This window comes from Protopterus annectens, chromosome 1.part1 (assembly GCF_019279795.1).
Source record: "Protopterus annectens isolate FY-2018-M chromosome 1.part1, PAN1.0, whole genome shotgun sequence".
In the NCBI taxonomy this organism is placed as follows: Eukaryota; Metazoa; Chordata; order Ceratodontiformes; family Protopteridae; genus Protopterus; species Protopterus annectens.
In genome coordinates, this window is record NC_056726.1 from 285,584,334 (window position 1) to 285,608,072 (window position 23,739).

The following is a 23,739-nucleotide window of genomic DNA, read 5'->3' on the forward strand; positions in this document are numbered from 1 at the left end:
AAAAATACAAATATATAATATATTGCACAATGGCCTGTTTAGATGGCTTCATGCTCATTTCCCTATATCCGCATCTGTAATATAGGCTTAATAGTGATATAATCATTAGGTCCAGGGAAATGTAAAGCATCTGTCAATAACTGCCATCTAGTCTCCCTATATCCTAAAAGGGCTTTAATATTGCCTCCTTTTGGTCCTATTTTGAGCTGTTCGAAAATAGCAAATTTAAAAGTGTGTTAATTTCCTTTCATCTCAATGTGCCTATAAAGGGCATTGGTTTTGTCTTTTTTAATAATATTATACAAATGGTCGTAAATCCTATTCTTGAAAACATCTCTCAGTTTTTCCAATGTAATAACATGAACAGGCCATACATTTAGCAATGTATGCAACACATTTAGAGTTGCAATTCCCATGTGCAAATGTAACTCGGGTTCTGTTGATATTATCCAATACAATCCCTTCAATTTCTAATATACTAGAACATTGTCTGCAACATCCCCATTTCTTAGTGTGTTTTTTAACTTCCGATATATTAACCCAACCTTGTTCCAAACTTCTTTTTAAGTTATTACACATTTTGTAAACAAAGAATGGCACAGGCCCCACTATATTCTTTATGTCATTGTCTGCTAACAAAATGTTCCAATTATTGGTCATTATTTGTTTAACCTTGTTGGCATAGGGAGAGTGTTCCAAAATGTATGCCCTTTGATAGTTTCTATCATCATCTACTTTGTACACTGAGATAGTTTCTGACAATGGCTTACCTAAAATAGGGGGATATTTTCTACCCCATTCACTAATGATATACCCCCTTACATCATTTAACATATTTATGGGGTACCCTCTCTGTCTAAACAACTTCCATATATAATCCATTTTTTTAACCATATCTATATAATGAGAAGTCATTCGAGCTGCATGTATACACTGTCCTTTAAAAATGTTCCTCTTCGTTGTTCTGCAGGGATTACTCATATATTCGAGGTAACTGTTGGAGAAAGTTCTCTTCCTATATATATATTAGACTTGAAACCATTGTAATTACTCATAATATAAGTATCCAAATATGCTGTCCCATTAGTGTTGCATGTATGTGTTGCAAAAATGTAGTTGAATTGTTAATATAGTCCATAAATTCCTCAAATAATTCCAAAGAACCATCCCATAATACAAATATATCATCCAAAAATCTTGAATAATGTCTGATGTACCTATAAAATCTACTTTGAAATACGAGTAGTTTCCCAGTCTAACATGACCAGGTTGGCAAACATGGGGGCACATGCTGCCCCCATCCCCACACCCCTCATCTGCCTGTAGTACTCTCCCTCAAAATATATAAAGTTATTATCAAGTACTATCGACATCATTTCCATAATAAGAGATACAAAATCCCAATCTAAATTCGTGTTCTGCCTAATGCTGTTGCAGAACCCGTCTAAACCAATTTGTTTGGGAATGCATGAAAAAAGATCTACAACATCAATGGTGATATAATACAACCCTTCTTTCCATACTGCAGGAGTCAAACTACTAACCCCACGAGTCCTTTACCATGTGTGGAATGCTACCATATATATGCTTTAACCATTTGTCTATGACCACTCCTAGTGGGAATGTTTTAGAACGGCTACCTGATATGATCGGTCGAAAGTGAGGGTTGTTGATATTCTTATGTATTTTGGGTATGCCAACTATGGTGGCCATAGCCAGATGTTCTACCTTCAAAAATGTGTGCACCTCATTGGTAATACGATTGTCCAACAAATATTCTTCTATATACATGTCAATACGTTTGTATGCAACCTGTATTTCATTAACAGAAACAGTTTCATAATTTACTGATGTTTGTAAAATCTCAAATATCTTGGCAACATATTTCAAGGTGCCATAAATCACTGCACCCCCACCCTTATCGGGTTTCATAATCCTTATGTTCTGGTCTTCCTTAAGTTGTCTCAAAACTGCAGCCTCACTATGGGCAAGGTTATAATTCATTTTTTGATGTTTCAAATCATTATATAAACCATATATTTCTTTTACAACCATTCTTTCATAAACTGCAACATTGGACTGTGTGACAGGCATATATGTACTTTTCTTTTTAAGTATTTAATTTCCAACATATTTATTATTATTATTCCTAAACTGAATAGCTAAATTAATCTTCCTCAAAATAATTTAATCACTTCCAAACAATCTATAATATGGAAGCCTGAGTTAGGAATATATTTCATCCCTCTGGAAAAAAAGCTTAAAATGCTAATTTTTTACAACCAAATTAGTATAGTTGTAAATCTTGAAACCATCTAAACAATTAATTATTCCTTCATAAACCGGAGTATCAAGTTCCTTTTCTACAACATATTCAATACCTACCACTGATTGTTTGTCCCCCATCCATTGTTCCTTTGTTGCTCCTGTCCACAATGGGGTTTGTCCTGCTTCCAATTCCAATCCTTCCTCCAATTCTTGTGATGATATTGTTTCCACCCCCCCTGAAAATTTGAATTGTGTCTTCATTGTTTGCTATTAGACTCCTCAACATTCCGAGCATATTCACCTTCTTTATCCCTGTCATTAGTATAATTCTGACTATTCTTATTTATTTTCCATGGATAAACCTTATCATTTTTGAAATGTTCCACATCTCTTCTAATTTTCTTACATTTCTTACTAAAAATAGTGTGTGTCTTTTTATCAGCAATATCAAATTGTGTTAAATGTAATTTATCCCATTGACTGTATAATAAATCGTGAGTAATAGCATTATTTAATTTTTCTACTTCATCCATTAGTCCACATAGACGTTCATCATTTTTCTTCATTAAAAGTTTCATAAAATCAAAACCAAACTGATGAAATAATAAATTAAATTTACTACAAACAACTTCATTTAATTCAATAACCATAGGCATCTTAAAAAAACACATACCCACTGGTATTATTTTCAATGCAAGTCACTGGTTAAGATATGCATTATCTATTTTAAACCCTTAATCATACCCAGTTTTTTGCCAAACAAATATATAAGGTCTTTAAGCGAACCATTAGTCACAAAACCATCCTTATTTACATTAGATATAGATGTTCGGTTAAAATTTTTAAAATCATATTCACTCTTAAAAAATTAATTCAAATGGGTGCTACTCAGCCCATTTCCAGTTAATTCTTTGGTGTTTGCTCAGGGACTAGAGCTTTGCCTTACTGTACCTTGATTTACTTTTAATGCATCCACGTGGGCAGTAGAATAAGTTTTAAATGGAGTGTTCCGTTTAGGTTTAGTACCGGTTCTTCTCTGTTCCTCATCTACATTGTAAAGAGAAAAGTCAAAAGTATATTCCTTTTCCATAATCCTACTATTGTTGCCCTCCATATTCATGTGCAGATCAAGACCATCCATAGCCGTTAATCTGCTGATGCTATTACACTGGCCGTTAGACACTTCAAAAGAGGCTTGGCTTCCTGCTATACACGCTGCCGACTGCAGTGTTTGACATGTACCATTCTCTTTATTCCCTGATTGGATAAACAGTTCTAGCAACCGGGTGACTTCCCCCTTCAATCTGGAGACTTCCGACTGAAGTCTCTGTATGTTGTATTGCCTCACCGGAGATGCATTCAAAGGCAAGCTTTCAGTAGAATCCATACCACAACCAAGTAAATCACACACTGAGCATGCAAACAACCAAGTAAGTCCAAAATGAAAGAAATAACATGCCAAAACAGAAGATGATTCACTGAAAAAATGCACCCTTCAAAACAATAGTCTTTTGCTAAGTTCTTTAATTCACCAACACATGATTAAGCGCTTTCATCCACAAGGATGTGGACTTCATCAGAATATCAATTCACAGTTAATTACACTATTTATAAGCCATTTTGGCACCAAAACAATATTCACAAAACATCTTATACTACCAATTAAATAATAAAGATATTGGGTATTAAAGTTCATTCACACAATGCTTATGAAGTTTGAAACCTGATTACAAGTTCTCCTCTTCCAGAATACTAGAACAAAGAAGAAAAGTCTGGCCAATAATAAAACTGTTGAAACAAAACAACATTAAAGCACAGCTAGCCTTTCCAGCCAAGATAAAAACACTTTTTGCCAATGAGATGATAATCTGTAATGTCTTAGAAGAAAACTATATTCATCAAAAACAACATAGTGTCTATCCCAAAATAAATGGAATGTATGCCCCCCTACTCTTAAAAGAATATAAGAAACAAATCCTTGGACTGATGCTAGAAAGAAGAAACAAAAATTGATTTCAAGATACCTGTCCCAAAAAATAACTCTTACAACTACATCTCTCAAAGTATCAACTGATATGGTACTTCACTTGTCATCTGTTTTTATTTTAAAAAAAGAGAGATTCTTAAACAACTGAGAAACAGTAATGATTTATTCAGAATGTTCAAATAGTCCAATAATTCTTCACAAACAAAGGTAGGTCAAGATGGGTTACTATTTACATTATATATAAGCCAAACAAAGCAACATATAATACAAACATAGAAGTTTCTATTCTGCTACTTGAACTAAATGAATACTTATCTTGTTCATTTTTCATTGATTTTACTTATAATAATAATTTAAGTAATTAATTAACTAATTCAACAAGGTACAATTCATCAGAGTTCAGACTAAAATGTAACAAATTAACATCATATATAATAGCAGTAAGAGTAGAGTGCTTTGAAAAAAAACGCTGGCATGGAGACTAATGCCTTATTCAGTTAAAGTATGATTTAGAAATGTCATGTATATCCTGGTTAAATAATAGTAGCAAGCTCTTAGTACAAATGTCATCATTATTCTGTCTAAATATGGTTAATATCAGTTATGGCAGGTATCACAGCTACGAGTGCTGTTTGATCAATCCTGATATGGTATGCGTGGATGCAGCTGTATCTGGCAGTTACGACAGATGTCATTATTATTCTGTCTAAACATAGTTAATATTAATTATGGCAGGCATCAAAGCTTCAAGTGCTGTTTGATCAATCCTGATATGGTGTGCATGAATGGGGCCATGTCTGGTGGCTAATACAGATGTTGTTGTTATTCTGTCTAAACATAATTAATATCAATTATGGCAGGCATCATAGCTTTGAGTGCTGTTTGATTAGACCTGACATGGTGTATGTGGATGCAGCTGTGTCTGGTGGCTGTTGTATGTTGCCATTTTCATCTCCAGAAAGCTGCAGGCTGTGGCTTGTAATCGAGGTTTGCTGGTGCTTGTGTGTTGGGAAGAGACATTTGGTGTTTTGGCTTGGATCCGGAGGAAGGGGTGAATGGGACTGTGATTTGGTATGTTTTGGCAGAGAATAGTTTGTTTGTATGTCTGCTGAGTGAGAGGTATGAGGGCTGGAGGAGTGTGTTGTCTCTTGTTGTGGTGGCTTGTTGTTTTTTTTTTTTTTTATCTGTTTGCTCTCGGTTCTTTTCCTGGCTGCTACCTTGCTGAAAGGGAGGGAATTTAGTCTTGAAGTTGCAGTGAAGTGAAGCTTTGCTTCAGAAGCATCATGAGCCTCTGGTATGCAGTACAGAGACACATTAACAGAAACAGATGTTCCCAGGTTGCTATGGTAACAGACACAGAGTGACTATAATGCTTAATGGCTCTGAGGATTCTCGGCAATTACATTTTTGGTTTTAAAAAATATATATATATAATAAAAGGGCTGTTTTAAACCACATGTACACATATTGATGGTCTCCCAATACTTCATTTAGCTCATTAAGTTGATTCTTGATAAAAACACACACACACACACACAATAGTTACGTAATGTATATGATTTTAGTAAAGCTAGACATAAAATCTATAATCGTGATATAAGATGAAGCAGTCTGCTGAATTTAGATATTAAAGAGAGGCTTTAATAACACGAGCTTGTGTATAATAACACTACTGTCTTAACTTGTCATGAATGACAGACACTGTATTGAACATCAAGGGAAAGCATGATGATTTTCTTATATAAGTAAATATGTATAGCAAGTCATGCAGTTGCTTTAACTTGAATTGTAGTTTTTGTACCCCATTTTGACCATATATAATACTTAAGTGGTTACCAAGGTAACTAATGTTTTATACATGACATCAGACTGACAAAGTTGTTCAAAAGAAACAATAGAAGCCTGAACTTGAAATATCACAGAATGTAACAAGCATATTCTGAACAAATAGTATTAAATTGACAATAGACAGTTTAATAACATGGGCTTGAGTATAATAACATTACTGTTTTAACTTATCATAAATGACATACACTATATTGAGCATCAAGGGGAAGCATGATGATTTTCTCATATAGGTAAATGAGCATAACAAGTCATATAATTGCTTTAACTTGAATTGTGGTTTTGTAACACGTCTTGACCATACATAATACATGACATCAAACTGACAAAGTTGTTCAAGGGAAACAACAGAAGCCTGAACAAGGAATATCACAGAATGTAAAAATCACATTCTGAACAAATAGTATTAAATTGACAATAATCACTCAGTTTAACCTTTGCTGATTTTACAAAATAGAATGTTGACATTTAAATCTAAAAACTTTCAGTATATGCCATAAAATGGCAATTTATGAATATGGAAAGGGAACTTGTAATCATTCATCACAATAAGTGAATTTGTTGTTTTTAATACATAATTTCACTCCTTTTATAATAAGAAATGACAGATATGAAAATCCTTATGTGTGGGAAATGGGGGAAGAGGATGCACTAATAATTAAAATACACTAACTTTCATCAATGTTTACATAAAACAAACTTGATGCTTTAAGTAAGTTAGCAACAAACAAAGTGATTACCTAAATGCTGATAAACAATGAAATAACTTCTGATATATTCAGTAATATACATTGTATTATAAACATTAGGTATAAATATGATTACCATCTATTTATATTAAGTAATAAGTTTTGAAAGACTTCATCAATAAGGGTGAATATGTTAAATAACTGTGTGCTATAATCTTTTACTGAGGTTTTATATATGATACATCCTATTTTACTATGATTGAATTGCTTGTCATCTATCTTTCATGTAAATATTAATTGCTTATACAATAAGTAGCCTTTTATATTGTATTAGAATTCTGTCTAATCTACAATAGTACTATATCTATTCAAAATAATATAAATATTGCTTATTCCTATTACAAATATTCTCCATATGATAATTCAATTTATGCAGCTCAGATGTTCTGGATTGTCAAGGTATGAGTGATAATCTGATGGACTTAGGTTTATCCATCAGATTAGGAATGATTTTCATTCCATGGCTAGTGCGGATCTTAGTTTTGTTAACATTTATTAATTTAAATTTATTTCACAAAAACATTATTAGTATGCCTGACCAAAACATTACTTTATTGGTAAACACTCAAAGTATAAAACTGATAATTTCCTTTAAAGGCTCAAACATATACTTTATAATTATCAGAGGAAAATGTTTAATTGTCACAATAAAACAAAAAAAAATACATAGTCTAAATAACCTAAGATGGATTTAACTTTATTATCTTTAAATACCAATGGCTTAAACAATCCTAGCAAGAGATCAAATCTACTGAAATATTTAAAACTGAACAAAGCACAAAATGTCTTCCTTCAAGAAACTCATTTCAAAACAAATGACAATTACAAATGAAGTCCTAAGGAATATATGATATTGGCGCAATCCACTTATAAGACAAAGACAAAAGGGGTAACAATTTTATGGAAAACAAATGTGATTAACCCAGAAATCATTTATAAGTATGAAGATTAAGAAGGCCTTATGGCATTAGTAATAGTTAAATATAATAACAGAATATGGACCCTAGCCAATCTATACTGGTTTCCAGGCATTTGATCAGGAACTGTTAAAAAAAAAACACTTGGATTTCATTTCCAGTAATTATAAAGGCAACTTAATAGTAGGAGAAGATTTTAACTGTATATTTGATATTTCTTAAACTACAAATAAAAGACCACTGCATACATCTGCTGTATCAAAAGCTTTAAACAAGTGGGTAGAATCATTTCATCTTGTAGATGCTTTCAAATTTAAAGAAAATCAATCTTTGTTGTTTTCCCATCAAGATCACAGATTTGGTACCCAAACTAGAACAGCTAAAATATTTGCAGCCCATGACTTAAACTCTAAAATCATAAATTTCTCAATCACTCCCTGCCCCTTTTCAGACCACAATTCATTGATACTAAAACTTCAAAATGGGTACAAACCATTAATCTTTAATTCCAGAATTCCAGCATATATAACCAAAATTAAAGAGTTCAAACCCTGGTAATTATCTGAATTACAGTTCTTCTTAGATATTAATTACACCACAGAGATAAATAAAATAATGATATGGGACTCATTAAAAGCTTACATATATGGTAAAACCCTAACTTGGTATAAAAAAAAATCAGAGAATGGGATTCTGAATTATAAGATCTACAATTCAAAATTTTGTCAGTAAAAGCTGAAAAAATCAAAATCATTTGGAGATGAAAAAGAAAGTAGAAGTATTAACAATAAATACAATGAAATTCTAACACATAAAATTAGTTTAGCTTTAGAAAAAACTAAAAATGAATGCATTGGCAACATCTCCCAAAGATCTACATAATTTATCCACAAGAATCAAAACACAATCAAAAGCTAATAAGATTAAAAGTATCTTCCATGACAAGAAAGGGGAAAAATGTCACAGATATAGGTGACATTCTTGATTCCTATTGAAATCACTATATGGAACATTTCCAAAAAGAAAATATACATATTGATTCAATTAAATCTAGATAAAAATGTTCTAATATAAAAAATACATGAACAATTAAAACTATATTTGCAAGCAGCCATAGCTTACAAATAAATTACAGATGCAATAAAAGAGGGTAAAAATAATAAAGCTCCAGGTATAGATGGCATAATTATGGAAATATATAAACTTTTTCATTCAAAGATACTATCCCTCTTTCATAAAATTCTATTAGAAATTCAGTCACAAGCTTTAATACTACCCTCTTGAAGATATTCCTTAATTACACCAATCCTAAAGGAAAACAAATCCCCAAACCTCTGTACCTCATATAGACCTATATCATTATTAAATAATGACTATAAGATATTTATGACAATATTAACTAACAGAATGAAAATGCAACTATCCAAAACAATATATAATGATCAAACTGGATTTATATATCATACACACACATGACAATATTAAAAGGATAATTTCTCTTATAGATTATATTAATAAAGAAAATAAAGAAACACTCATGCTTGGCTTAGATATAGAGAAAGCCTTTGATTCCCTAAATTGGGACTATTTAATCAAAATGATGGTGTTATTTGAATTTCCTCCTTCCTTTGTTCATCTACTAAAGAATATATATATATATACAAATAATTTAGTATATGTTAAGCTAGGTCCTTTCATCTCTGAATCTATACATATAACAAAGGGTACTAAACAAGGATGTCCCATGTCACTGATTATATTTGCTTTGGCTATTGAAATATTGGCAGAGTCAATATGTAACAATACAAAAATCAAAGGAGTAGATGTTTATGAACAATACAATTCTAAAGGAATGCTCTTTGCTGATGACATATTATTAACATTATCCAATACAAAGGAGACATTAGAAGAATTAGATGTTTTAATTGACACATTTTACAGGAATTCAGGATTCCATTTCAGTAAATCAAAATCAAAATTTGTATTTTTATTTTTAAATAAAAAAAAATAATTGCAATATAGGGAAACAAGAATCTATCTTAAAATATCTAGGAATTGAGTTATGCAAGGATAATAATGAATTAGTCTAAAAAAACTACAATGATATCATCAATGCAATTAAAATCTTTGTGGAAACATGGAACAAAATAATATTAACATTGAAGATAGACTACAGTTAATAAAAATGGTTTTACTACCCAAGATTCTATATAAAGCTTTGGCAATGCAACTGTTAACAGAAAGGAATTTAATAAAAAAAAAAATAAACTCATGCCTAATAAAAGTTTTATGGTTTCCCAAAAGAAACAAAATAGCTTCAATGCATCATATCAGACCATGGAAACAGGGATGATTAAACTTTCCTGATATAGAAACATATATAAAAGCATCAATATCTAAAACAATCTCAGACTGGATAAGTCCAAATTATTCTGCAAATTGGAAAGAATTACTAACTGCAATATCAATAAATGAATTTGATTTACAAAAAAATTCAAATAACATATAAAAACAATTTGCCATGGCACATATTATGTATTACTACACAATATAACATAATTAAGCCCACTAAAACTCTTATGATTAATTTTTACATTGACACATTTAGAAAAATTATTAATGCAAATATAGATTTAAAAATCTGGTTTGATATTTTAACACCATTTATAGTTACAAAGAGCTATCCACACAAAATATACAGAAAAATAATTAATTCATGGGAACAGAAAGGATTTGTTTCCTGATTTCAATGTATCAAAGAACTAAAAGTTCTGGATATGCAAACAATAGAAACAACATACAAAATTCCAGAACAAGAATGGCTAACTATGCAAAGCATTCTGATATATTTGCAAGATTTATGCAGAATAATTAGTAATTCTTCATTTAAAGAAATACCTAAACTTACGAAATACCTATATGAAATCATATATAATGATTATGACATGGGAAATAGTATTTCTAAATTTTACAAGATATTCTTCTTCGTTCGGCTTTTTCCCGGTTAGGGGTCACCACAGTAGATCACCTGTCCGCTCATGATTGGCAGTGGAGTTTTATGGTGTTGAGTTGCAAGCCCGGCACCCAACTTTCCACAGAAGGCACACACAAGCACACACTCACACCTAGGGCCAATTTAGAGTGTCCAATCCACCTACAGCATGTCTTTGGGAGGAAACCGGAGCACCCGGAGGAAACCCATGCAACCATAGGGAGAACATGCAGACTCCGCACAGAAGGCACCCCAGCTGAGAATAGAACCAGAGAACCTCTTGTTGTGAGGTGGCAATGCTAACCACTGCACCACCATGGACGCTCTAAATTTTACAAGATACTGATAAATTATAAAACAACACCCAAATCCTCATATCGGAATTATATAACAAAAGGACACTCATTACAGCTAAATTAAATCAAATATTTTATTATCAATAAAATATACATCCTTTACACAATACTGGAAAGTTTTAATTGGAAATGCTTGCAAAGAGCATTTTTAACTCCAGATAGAATTATTGAAATTAATTCTTCCACAAAGGGAATATGTTGGAGGTGTGAGCAAATACACAATGCAGACTGGAATCACATTTTTTCCAACTGTTAAATTAAGCCATTTTGGAATGGTATTAAAAATGTTTTACAAGCTTTATTTAATGAATCATTTAACTTATCTAAAGCTGTAGTATTATTAAATGTGTGCAAAGGTCCTCATTTGAATGAGTCAAATATGTATCTAGTTTGGACTTGCAGTCTCAAGGAAGTGTATAACAAGAAGATGGAATACAAACACAATACTGACTTTGGAAGACTTCTACAGCCTACCGAAGACCACAGTATTGTTGGAAATTAAAATTAAAGAATTAAGGATTCATCCTAAGCCATTTCTTAACAATCCATGGAAAAAGGTCTTATCATTAATTGACACTTTACAATAATGGCAAAATCTGAGCAACCACAAACCAACTGGGAGCAAAGACCACTAAGAGGAAAACGAATTAACTCCACACTTTTAATATGAAAAAAACTAAAAATATATATAACAAACAATACACATGAAGCACGTTTCGTCCAGTTAGTAGCCAGACTTCATCAAACAAACCACAGATAAAATTCATGCCTTATATAGTGAATGGCACACCCTCCCTTTTGTTTAATTACAAGTTAACTACTTAATTGATCAGCTCAAAGGTCACCCCAAGCCATCTTTTTTCTTCTTTCTTTTTCTTCACACAGAAACATCCTACCAATTCTTGCATAAGCAACTACATATAATTAAAACCTTTATATCCAACAATAAGCATAATGTCTCAAGTATGAAATATATTCTAAAAATTATGTTTGTTAAAAATGATTATATAAAAAGTTATCTACATAAGTGCATGTAAACATCCTTTATAATATACATAACATCTGCTCATGTCAATTTCTTTTATTACTAAATGTAGCTCAAAGCGGCTGTCTCATCTAGACAAACTTCTTAGTTTTAAAATACAAGTTATGGATGTTACTTCATTTAGACCTGGTGGTCTACTTGCATCTAAATGGAGCTGCCATAACAGTTCATGTTTTTTCCAATACTAACTGGTAGGGCCCCCCTCTAGTATCAGGTACAACTTGTCCGAATGTTCTAAACAGAAAGGTATGAGACGGGTACCTAGCTCAATACCTAGCTAAGGCATTCTCCACTTTCCCTTTATTAATGTTGTATATATGCTCATACACCCTTTCTCGGAGCTTTCTGTTGGTTTTACTGACGTAGAATGCTGGATATGTTTGGCACTGAGCTAAGTACACTAAGGATTTTGAGTTAAATCTACCTTAAATCCTATAGGTCCTATCCCTCACTGAAAAATTGGTTCCCGGGGCCATACATTTACAAAAATTGCATGAGTCACATTTAAACATACCTGGCATTTTGTATGCTTTGTGCATGTGCCCCTCCAATATACCTTTCATATTCCTACCCCACTTGAATATCAAGGTTGGTTTGACACCAGTTTTTTCTTCAAGTGCCTTGTCAGTGAGTAGAAGATTCCAATTCCTACACAAAATGTTCTTAATTCCATAAGCATCTATACTAAAAGAGGTAATAAAACTCACTGAGTAATCTCTTTGTTGTATATTCTGTGTAATAGCATCATACTCAGTTCCCAAGGTGTCTGAAGTGTTGTCATAGGAGGATTCTAAATGTGTCACTCCCATGTCTCCCATCTGATGTGTACACAACATGGGTTCATATCACCCTTTTCATCTTTACTTCCTCATGAAATTCACATTTGTTTATAGCAGCTGAAAATGCCCATGAGACTCTACAAATTTGTTCTTCTTTGTTGACATATTTCTTTAATGTAAAATCTACCAACTTTGCTATTGCATAGGTAATGGAAGCTCTAGCATCAACTAGTTCCCTCATGGGGGGATTCTGAATGTTCTTATGTATCTTGGGTATATCAAACAATGAGGGAATTTTGGGGGATAGTGAAGAATTGTAGTTAAGTGTTTGAACATCTATCATACCATCAATAAACAAATCATTTAAAAACATTTTATATGATTGTATGCTATATGCAGTTCATTCGCACTTATTTTTACATATGTTTCACTTTCCAACACTACCTTCATCCTTTTATTATAATCCTCAATGTCCATCAACACTAATCCCCCTCCTTTGTCTGGTTTTAAAGTTCTAATGGGCAAAGATGTAAATAGTTGCAATGCTTCCTTTTTCAAAACGTTCCAGTCATTGGTTTTCACAGGGCAGTTAAATAAATCTCTTACATCCAGTTCACACAAGTGCTCATATAGTAATAACAAAGGGTGCAAGGGTGGGTTATATGTACTCAACACCGATGTATCTGAGTATTGGTCTACTGACGTATTACCAAGCATAATGCTCAAGTTCAGTTTGTTGGTATACAGTTTTAAATCCACTAAAGTAGATGACAAGTTAAACTGAGTTGATGGCACAAATGTCAACCCTTTTGCAAACAGTTCAATTAAGTCAGGGTCTATGTCATAACTAGATAAATTATACATTTTAAAGTCTCCATTCTTATTTGTAACTACCCTGCATCCCTTACAGTCACTATTGTGTAAAACCCCACCAGTTACCTTCTCTTTCTGTTGTTGTTGTTGTAAAACTTTGTAGCCCCTCTCGTATTGTATGGATGCTGGTGGTTCTGTCCTTTGTTGTTCCAAAAACCCTGCACATCATCTTGTTGTTGTTGTTGGCGTACATCTTTTTGTTCTCTAAAATTATTAAAATTATTAACATTGTGGTTTGTGTTTCAATTAGGCATGCTGGTTACCAGGTTGAATGCCTGTTTCCTTCTATTACTCGGCCCTGCATTGGATGATGTCACTTCCTTGTTCTGGTTTGCTCTATTACCATTGAGTGGACGGTAATGAGTTTCCTTTTGGCCAATGAAATTTCGGGTTTGAGTTGGAGGTGGTACTGGATAAGGGGTACCATTTTTGTAGTCCTTTATGTCCCTGTTCAATTTTTTAATCTTATTCTCAGTACAGTTCACAATTTGCTGGTCAATAGATGCAAAAATTCTTTTGTAGTTGAAACTGGTATCTGAATACATTGTTATCTGACCTAATTTCCCTGTCCAGGTCAGTCGTTTCAGATACTAAGTTCTCTATTGCAAGAAAATAATGTTTGCACATTAAATTTATAAGTTCAAGACCATGTTTATTAAAATGATAGATTAATTCAGTGTGAAACTCCATTCCTACCTCTAGTCCTGTCGGATATTGCCAGGACCTTCAGTACAACCCCTTCTTTACTGCACTCAGTAAAGTAGTTCACTTCTAATAATTTTTTTAAGTTTTAGTAGCTTATACTCTAGATTTCTAAGGTTAGCACTTATTGGAATACTTCCCCCAGCCAGTTGTCCTGTAGTTACCTCCTCCTTGCTTGGCTTAAGTAACGGTTGATCACTAAGCCATCCAGAAAGGTCAGGAAGACCAATGAGCCCCGAGGAAGTCGCTCCAGCCGGTAAACCTTCACCTGGTAAAGCACGATGGCCAGATGTTGTCCTTTGCTTATTGTTAGGGGTATTCACCCTCATCTGCTGCGGTTCTGTTGGAGTCACAGCGGTAATAATATTTCCTAAAATCTGAGCTGCACAGTTAGGTACATTTACTGTTCTCACTACCTGTGAATGGTTTGGCTGAGACAAGCTGTTCACTCGTGCTGATAGTTCTTTCAATCTTTGAGCCATCACTCCTAACAGAGTAGTTAAATTACCTACTTCTGTTGACAACGGTTGTGATAATTGGGAAAGCTGTGACAAGTGATCCATGGAAATACTCAGCGTTCCTCCAGCAGCCATAAATTGTGAAGACAAATCCAAAATCTGAACAACCACAAATCAACTGCGAACAAAAACCACTGAAAGGCAAACAACTGAACTCCACACTTTTAATATGAAAAAAACAAAAATATAAAAAACAAACAATAGACGTGAGGAGCTTTTCATCTGGCTTAGTAGCCAGACTTCAAAAGACAAACCACAGATAAAATGAATGCCTTATATAGTGAATGACACACCCTCCCTTCTGTTTAATTACAAGTTAATTATTTAATTGATCAACTCAAAGGTCACACCAAGACAACTTTTTTCTTCTTTTTTTTTTCATACAGAAACATCCTAACAATTCTTGCATAAGCAACTACATATAATTAAAACCTTTATATCCAACAATAAACATAATGTCTGCAGTATGAAATACATTCTAAACATTGTTTGTTAAAAAAAATTTATATGAAAAGATATCTAAACAAGTATATGTAAACATCCTTTATAATATACATAACATCTGCTCATGTCAATTTCTTTTATTACTAAATGTAGCTCAAAGGGGGTGTCTCATCTAGACAAACTTCTTAGTTTAAAATACAAGTTATAGATGTTACTTCATTTAGACCTGGTGGTTTACTTGCATCTAAATGGAGCTACCATAACAGTTCATGTTTTTCCAACACTAACTGGTAGGGGCCCCATCTAGTATCAGGTACAACTTGTCCGTTAATTCTAAAGAGAAAGGTATGGTCCAGCTACCTAGCACAATGCCTAGCTAAGATATTCTCCACTTTCCCTTTATTACTGTTGCATATATTCTCATACACCCTTTCTCTGAGCTTTCCTGTCAGTTTTACAGACATAGAATGCTGGACAAGTATGGCACTGAGCTAAGATTTTGAGTTACAGTTAAACCTTCTTTCAATCCTGTAGGTCCTATCCCTCACCGAAAAAGTGGTCCCAGGGTCCATATATTTACAAAAATTGCATGAGCCACATTTAAGAATACCTGGTGTTTTGTGTGCTTTGTACATGTTCCCCTCCAATACAGCTTTCATATTCCTACCCCTCTTGAATATCAAGGTTGGTTTGACACCAATTATTTCTTCAAGTGCCTTGTCACTGAGTACGGAGGTTCCAATTCCTACACAAAATGTTTTTAATTCCATAACCATCTATACTAAAAGGGGTAATAAAACTCACTGAGTAATCTCTTTGTTGTATATTCTGTGTAATAGCATCATACCCCATTCCTATGGTGTCTGAAGTGTTGTTGTAGGAGGATTCTAAATGTGTCACTCCAATGTCTCCCACCTGATGTGTAGACAAAATGGGTTTATATAACCCTTTTCGTCTTTTATACTGAACTTCATGTAAAAGTTCCAAAATTAAAATTTCAGGATACCTTCTGTGGAGAAACATGCTTTTCAAGAATTCACATTCTATTAGAAATTCATCCTCCTCAGACACCAGTCTTGCTGCTTGCACTAAATGGCTTTTTTACAACAGATCTTTTCTGGTGGATTGGGTGTGAGCTAGTAAAATACAGTAGGGAATTTGAGTAAGTTTTCTTATGACAGATTTTAGCAACATATTGTTTCCCCACTTTATCTTTCCCCAATTCCACATCTAAATAGGCAATCTTGGTCTTCCTGAAAGTTACTACTGAATTTTAAAAGCTAGTAGCATCATTGAGTGTTCTTAAGAATTGTTCAGCATCAGTATGGTCCCCTTTAAACATTAAAAAAGTCATCCAGGAATCTAGTGTATAGACCAATGCTGGCAACTATGTCCTCACAACTGAAAATAAACTGATGCTCCCAATCGACCATCACCAAATTAGCAAAGTTAGCTTCTCATGGTGAGCCCATTGCTACCCCTACCTTCTGTAAAAAAATCTCTGTGTTAAACAAGACAAAATTTGTTGTCAGTACTTTATCCAGTAGGTCCTTCATCAATCTCAATTCAGAATGGGGGGGCCCATGCCATCTCATTCTCTCAAGCACCCATTCTATACCAGTTGTCCAAGGTATGGAAAAATACAAATCAGTAACATCAATTGTTAAAAAATTTACTTCCTCATGAAATTCACATTTGTTTATAGCAGCTAAAAATGCCCATGAGTCTCAAGCTTCAATTAATTTGCAAGCTTTAATTTAATTTAATTTTTCATTTGTTTATTGGGGTGCTACACTGATCATTGGTAACCTTTTTCTAGGTGCTAATTCTTGAGATGGTGGTATATGCCTAGTGGGTTTCCTGTTTTAAGGAATCTAAATTTAGATATCTATTTCAGACCAGACTACAGACCTTGATTAGTACTGAGTATGCTTTCATTAGAGCTGTGAGTAATTTTGTATGGCAACAGAATCAATGGAACAATGTTTCATACCTTCCTTTCAATCTATTAAATGGCAATGATTCTGGTGGTACAGTACCATGAATACATGTAAATGAATACAGCCAAGCATGAAGACAGTCATGAGGGAAGACAGAAGAGGAGAGTGCAAGCCTGTGCCCATGTAGCCAAAAGAGGCAGGGGAAGTGACTATTTGAGAAAAAAAAGGATAGACATAAACAACAAGCCTGAACTGAAGTTATAATTATCAAAAGGTACTGCTCTTTATTTGGAAGGGGGTTACCTCAGGGGAAGAGTTAGGTGGCAGCTACAAGACTGAAACTGAGCCATAGCTATCAAAAGAAACTAGAGTTCATTTGGTAAGGAAACTGGACAGGCCCCAAAGAAAAGTTGAGGCAGATATTCCTCATCTCCTACTTGACAGGAATTTAGGAAGGTAGCCCAAGAGGATCCTAATTCTCAAAGTCAAGAGGAGTCTGTGTATATTCTGACAAAGGGTTAATGTACAGAGACCAAGCCCCTGAAGTGAGGGTTAGAGGCAGGAGTGGTGTAGGATCTGATAGCCCCAAGGGCCCAACCAAAGACATTTCTGATCATAGTCCAAACTATTCCCTTTTTTAGATTTAATGGTCACAAAAGAAGGCTTATGAAATGTTCCTGTTGACCAGTTACAGCAAAATACTTGAGGGGGTGCTGCAAGATATTTGAACAGCAGTGCCATAACTAACAAAGGATAATGGGGAAGCTGTTCCAGTTACAAGTTGTTTAGGGGATGAGATAACCAGTTGGTAATGGGGTGTGAGTGCAGTACTAGAAATAATTTGAGAAAATGAGTCTGATATTGCAGCACCTTGAATTCATACACTCTTTGGTGCAGTTCAGAGTACAATTTCTCATTTATTTGTTCTCAACTCTAGATATTTTTTTTTGTTCTGAAGTTCAAGTTGTGGGGAGGGCCAGCCTGGAGAAAGCCAAGGACATCAGTTGTCCTTGCTGTGACTATGGTGAGTAGGGCCAAAGGTTTTCCAGGACAGGAGACAAAACCAAGGTAGCTTTGTTATCTTTGTCTGTTACTGAAGAACTGTTTTAGAAGATAACTATGGGTATTATTTTAGAACTTCTTTCTACCCCAATCACTACAGTTAAGACGCTGTGCTACTAAGTACCTACAGGAGGTACCCCTGTTACCTGTTGTGGCAGAAACGTTTTACAAATTATCAGTTCAAAATTTTCTGCAGGGTGATACTATCAGAGAGTGGTGCTAATCTCATGCTAGGCCTCTTGACCAGTATGTGGAAGCATCATAAGATAAAGCTGCTAAAGATTTTCCCTACCATCTATGAATAAATGGTGTGATGAAGAGGTTTAATTCTACTTTTACACCCATGTTGAAAGCACTCCCAGACCAGTTTAAGTGAGAGTGGAAGAAGTACTTGGCCTTGTTCTCTTTTCATACAGAAATATTCACTATGATTCCACAGGTTTTTCACTATTTAAATTACTTTAGGGTCACAGGCTTAGAGAACCTCTCAATTTAAATGTAATTTCTCCATAAAGAGTCTCCTGTGGAATATGTCCTAAATTGCAGGAGCAGGGTTAGGGAACTCATGGGGTTGACACAGAAGCACCTGCTACAAATGTAGCAAGTGGTAAAGCAAATATCCATTCTACAGACCTAAAAGGTATGATATTATATGACAGACAGAGCCTGAGAATACACAGTTGGGGATAAAGATTTTATTTCTGTATATGGTGCCACAATGTCATAGTGGGTAGCACTGGTGTCTCACAGCAAGAGGTTCTCCAGTTCTCCGGTTCTATTTTTGGCTGTAGTGCTTTCTGTATGGAGTCTATGTCCTCCTTGTGTGCACTTTTTTTCTGAGTGTTATGTTAACTTTCCCATTCTAAAATTGACCATAGGTGTGAGTGTGTGAATGTGTGTGGTCTGAAAGAATAACCGAGGCAGGGCTAGCCTCCTAGTTATATGAACATTGGCTCTAGATGATTAGATCAGTTGAAATGATACACCTAGCCCATGTGCAAAAATGGGAAAAAATGATTGTAGATTGTTGGGTGGATGCCTGGAGGATGCCTGGAGAGCTGGATGGATCCCAGAATAATCTGTAAGCAGCATTGAAGAGCACTTTTACTACTATAAGAAAGGTTAGTTTTGTCATTTGGAATGTAGATTTGACAAACAGCTGATAGAAATGCATGCTCTTGTATATTGACATTATGAGTCTCTACTATGATAGAGAAGCACATACTTACTAACTGCAGTCGGTTACAGGGGAAATCAAAGGGGGATACTGTGGCCTGACACATCAGTAAATGTGGTAGCAATTTCACATTAGAGGTCTTCTAGTCAGATTCAGGAAATGTGCACAGTACTACAGGAACTGGGAACATTTCAATGCTAAACCAGGTATACTCGACTGGCGAAGCACTGTGTAGACACAAGAATACAAAAGACAATCAGATAAACTCCCTACAGAGTTTTTGAACAAGTCAAGCAAACTATGTGGAGGGAGCTATAGGTGATATAGTTCTTGAGTTAATTCAGGAACCCTGTAGTTCCTGGTCCTTACCAGTAAGGCTAGAGTCAATAAAGGATGCAAGCATCAGGCTCTCTATAGACTATAGGTAAATAAATACTCAGAGAGTTGAATGTGTAGCCCACATTTAGGACAGATGAAACCTTACAGCAGTTTAGTGAAGCTAAATATCAAATTATGGGTGACTTGATTGAGGGTTATTGACAGGTAACTGGACACACACAGTAAGGGAAGAGGTCAGATTCTGTTACCACATTAAGGTTGTACAAAATTTACCAAAATGATCACTGGATTGTAAAATGCCCTAGTAACTTTTCAAAAACTGGTGGATTACATTCTTGCAGGAGCTGAAGACAATCTTCTGTCTTATATAGATAATATTTCAGGCCTAGACAAAGCATGTTCAACATGATAGAGAGGAGATGAGCAGACAAAAAAGAGCAGGGTTCTTAACAGTTAATGGAAATGCATTTTGTGTGGGAATTTTGGAAAAGTCTTATCTTGATCATGGTGCATAGTTTGTAGAAAAATACAGCCAAAGCTTACAAAGGTATAAGCTACTCTGAGATGGCATATCCTGTTAACAAAAAGCAGGTAAGGATATTCCTAGGAACAGTGAGGTATTATAAGAAGTCTGTTTATGCTACAGCAAACAAGCCAGTGTTACAGATCTTATATTAAAAAATAGCTGGACAACATCATTGGGCACCAATGTTTTAGGAGACATTTCAGAAGTTCAAGCAGGCCTTCTGTGTCCCCATGTATTAGCCAGTCTTGATTACAATCAATAGTTAATTGTTGCAGTAGAATGTTCAGCCATGGCCTCTGGGGTTGCACTTAGCTAGATCTCTTAAAAACGAGAAGAACATTCAGTAAGACTGACTCATATACCGCCATGGAAAAGAAATGTTTGACGATAATCTGGGCCTGCTTCAACAACATCAGTGTGAAAGAAAATTAATTGCAATTACAGATCATGCTTCCTTAAAGTGGTTATACCAACAGTAAGCCTCTCAGACAGATCATGGGATTGGTGTCTTAAATGTGACAATCCAGCACACGAGTGGTATTAGTAATTCTAGTGTAGCTATAACTATAAGGAAGCACCCTCTATCTAAGCTATGTTTCCTGCGAGAGTCTCAAAAAGCTTACTTAGTCCTACAAAAAAAGAGATAAGTGTGGAAAGCTGCATAAAACCTACAAATATTTTTTGCAATTAAGATGATCAAATATGTAAAATGAGAAAACCTGTATAAAACTTACAGTTATTATTTTTTCAGTAAACATGGACTATATGCAGAAATCTAAGAAGCTATATAAAATCTAAATTTCTTCAGCAAAAAGGCAGCTGTATCTTTCATACCTTCTAATTTTTTGTAAAGGATTTCATTATTGCATTTCAACAAATTATGTATACAAGCCCCACAGTTGCAATGCTGTGGAGAAAAATAAAAACATCTACTGGCTTGTACAGGCCAACTAACTGTGGTCTAACAAACTACAATCTCAAATCAAAGTGTGTTTATGCTGGTACACAGAAACCACTCTCATAGTACCAAAGATATCAATTATTAAGGCTGATAAGCATGAGAAATCATACATGAGATTAACTAGCTAGATACACGTCTATGTAAGCAGGCACATCAGACTCCAAGAGTTACACTAATATTGCTTTACTGCATAAGCACTGAAAACAACAAGGGTAAGACACTTCATTTATAGTGAAGCATTCCAAAATTAAACTTAGGAAACATCTTCAAAACTGACTTTGTAATTTTTACAATATATTTAATTTAAATATATTTTCCAGGGTAGAACACTGATCCATCAGGTCCTATTTCAGGTGCAGCCTGGGAAAAGTAAAATGTGGTAATAGTAAATAACTGAATATAATGCAGTGGTTTGAAAGAATGCAAAATATACTGGAAACTGAATTTAATAGGAGGAAAGTACAGACAGGTAAATATAATACAATAGATTTAGAGCTTGTAAAATGTACCTTAAATGTAATACAAATAATTACATGCTATTATGTGAAATACACTATTTAAAAAGGGGAAGATGATAACATTATAGAATAGAGAGTGATAGTGTGTAAGGGTGGGAAAAGGATGAAAGATTTTGAAGTGAGACATAGCGGTGGCACAGTGGTGCAGTGGATAGTGTTGTCGCCTCACTGCAAGAAGATCATCAGCTAGGATCCCTTCTGTGTGGAGTCTGCATGTCCTTCCCATATTTGCATGGGTTTCCTCAGTGTGCTCCGGTTTCTGCTCACATTCTGAAGACATGCAGTAGGTGGATTGGACACTCTAAATTGGCCATAGGTGTGCGTGTGGTGTGCAAGAATTGCCATGGCAGGGCCAGCCACCTGGCGGTGTAAACCTTGGCTCTAGATCATTGTCACTGTTGAAGTGACACCCCGACCCCATGTGCAAAAATAGGAAAAGGGGTTGATGCATGTACCTATGAGCATGTGCACAGGCACATAAACCAAGAGACAATGAAGATGCATGCTGTCTGGAACCAGCAGAATACAAGTGGAACTCAGTGAACTGCTGCAAACATACCAATAAGATGATCCACTCCCTGCCACCTGACTTGCACCATGGGGGTCATAAGATAGCATGGGCTGTAGAATTCTCACCTAATCCAAGGTTGCCTGACTGCCCCCCCACCCTACCCGACCCTCAATGGAATGAGTTGGCCAAGTGTATAAAGGCAGTGGAGCTATCAGGCAGGCCCAGTGAGAAACAACAATACAAAATAAAGTTATGTAGTGAAGAGGGACTGGTTAGCATCACCGGTGCTTTAGGTGAATTAACATATTGCTTTTCTGAAGATAGTTTGTTTTTTGGGAGAGGGGAGAGTTTTTTTCACATAGTACGAAATAGGAAGGGAGAGTTTTTTTTCACTGAGTATGAAACAGGTAAGCCTTGCAAGAGGGTAGTGGCAAGCTGCGAGACAGGGTTTATGTTGAAGAATAGTGGTGAAAATTAAGATAAATATTGAGATTCAGGAAAGAATGGGATGTGTAGAAGGTAGGATAAATACGGACGAATATGGTTATATAATATCAAGGGTGATAGGCTACTGATGACAGTTTCACAATATTACAAACAAAAGTCTAACTACATGCTAAAATAACATATACTACGTAAAATGCAAACCACAAGATAAACTAAAGAACAGTCTTTTTATCACACTAATCCAAATTCCCTGTTCATCAGTATTGCAGGTTACTCTAACCCACAAGGCATTATGGAAGGTCATGACCTTCAGCATGCCATTGTCACTTCTTCTTGTCATTCCTGGAATCCAGGGATATGAACTGATGTAGCAAGTGCAGGCAGTACAGAAGTGACCCTCCAAGTGTTGCTTGAAAGATCATTCAGCAATAAGAAGGTGTGCTTCCTATATAAATGCACAGACAAATAATGTGGTCTGACAATCTAGAATAAAAAATAGGAACACCAGTGGATAATGGCTACTCCAAAGAAACATCCACAGCTGAAAATGTAAAAACAAAGGACCAGCCAACTCAGCCAAAAGTAAATATAAACTACTTTAATCCAATAAGAATGACAAAGGATATGTCCGATGCGTAATTGCTCCGATCGAGCAAGACCTTGCTTCTCCTTCTGCCATGACTCAATGATCTGTACTCTGTCTGTGCTTTCTCCATTTTCTAAGGAATGAGAAAACTGGGAAAAAAACAGATGTACAGAAGCTTTTTAAAAAAACTGTCTTTC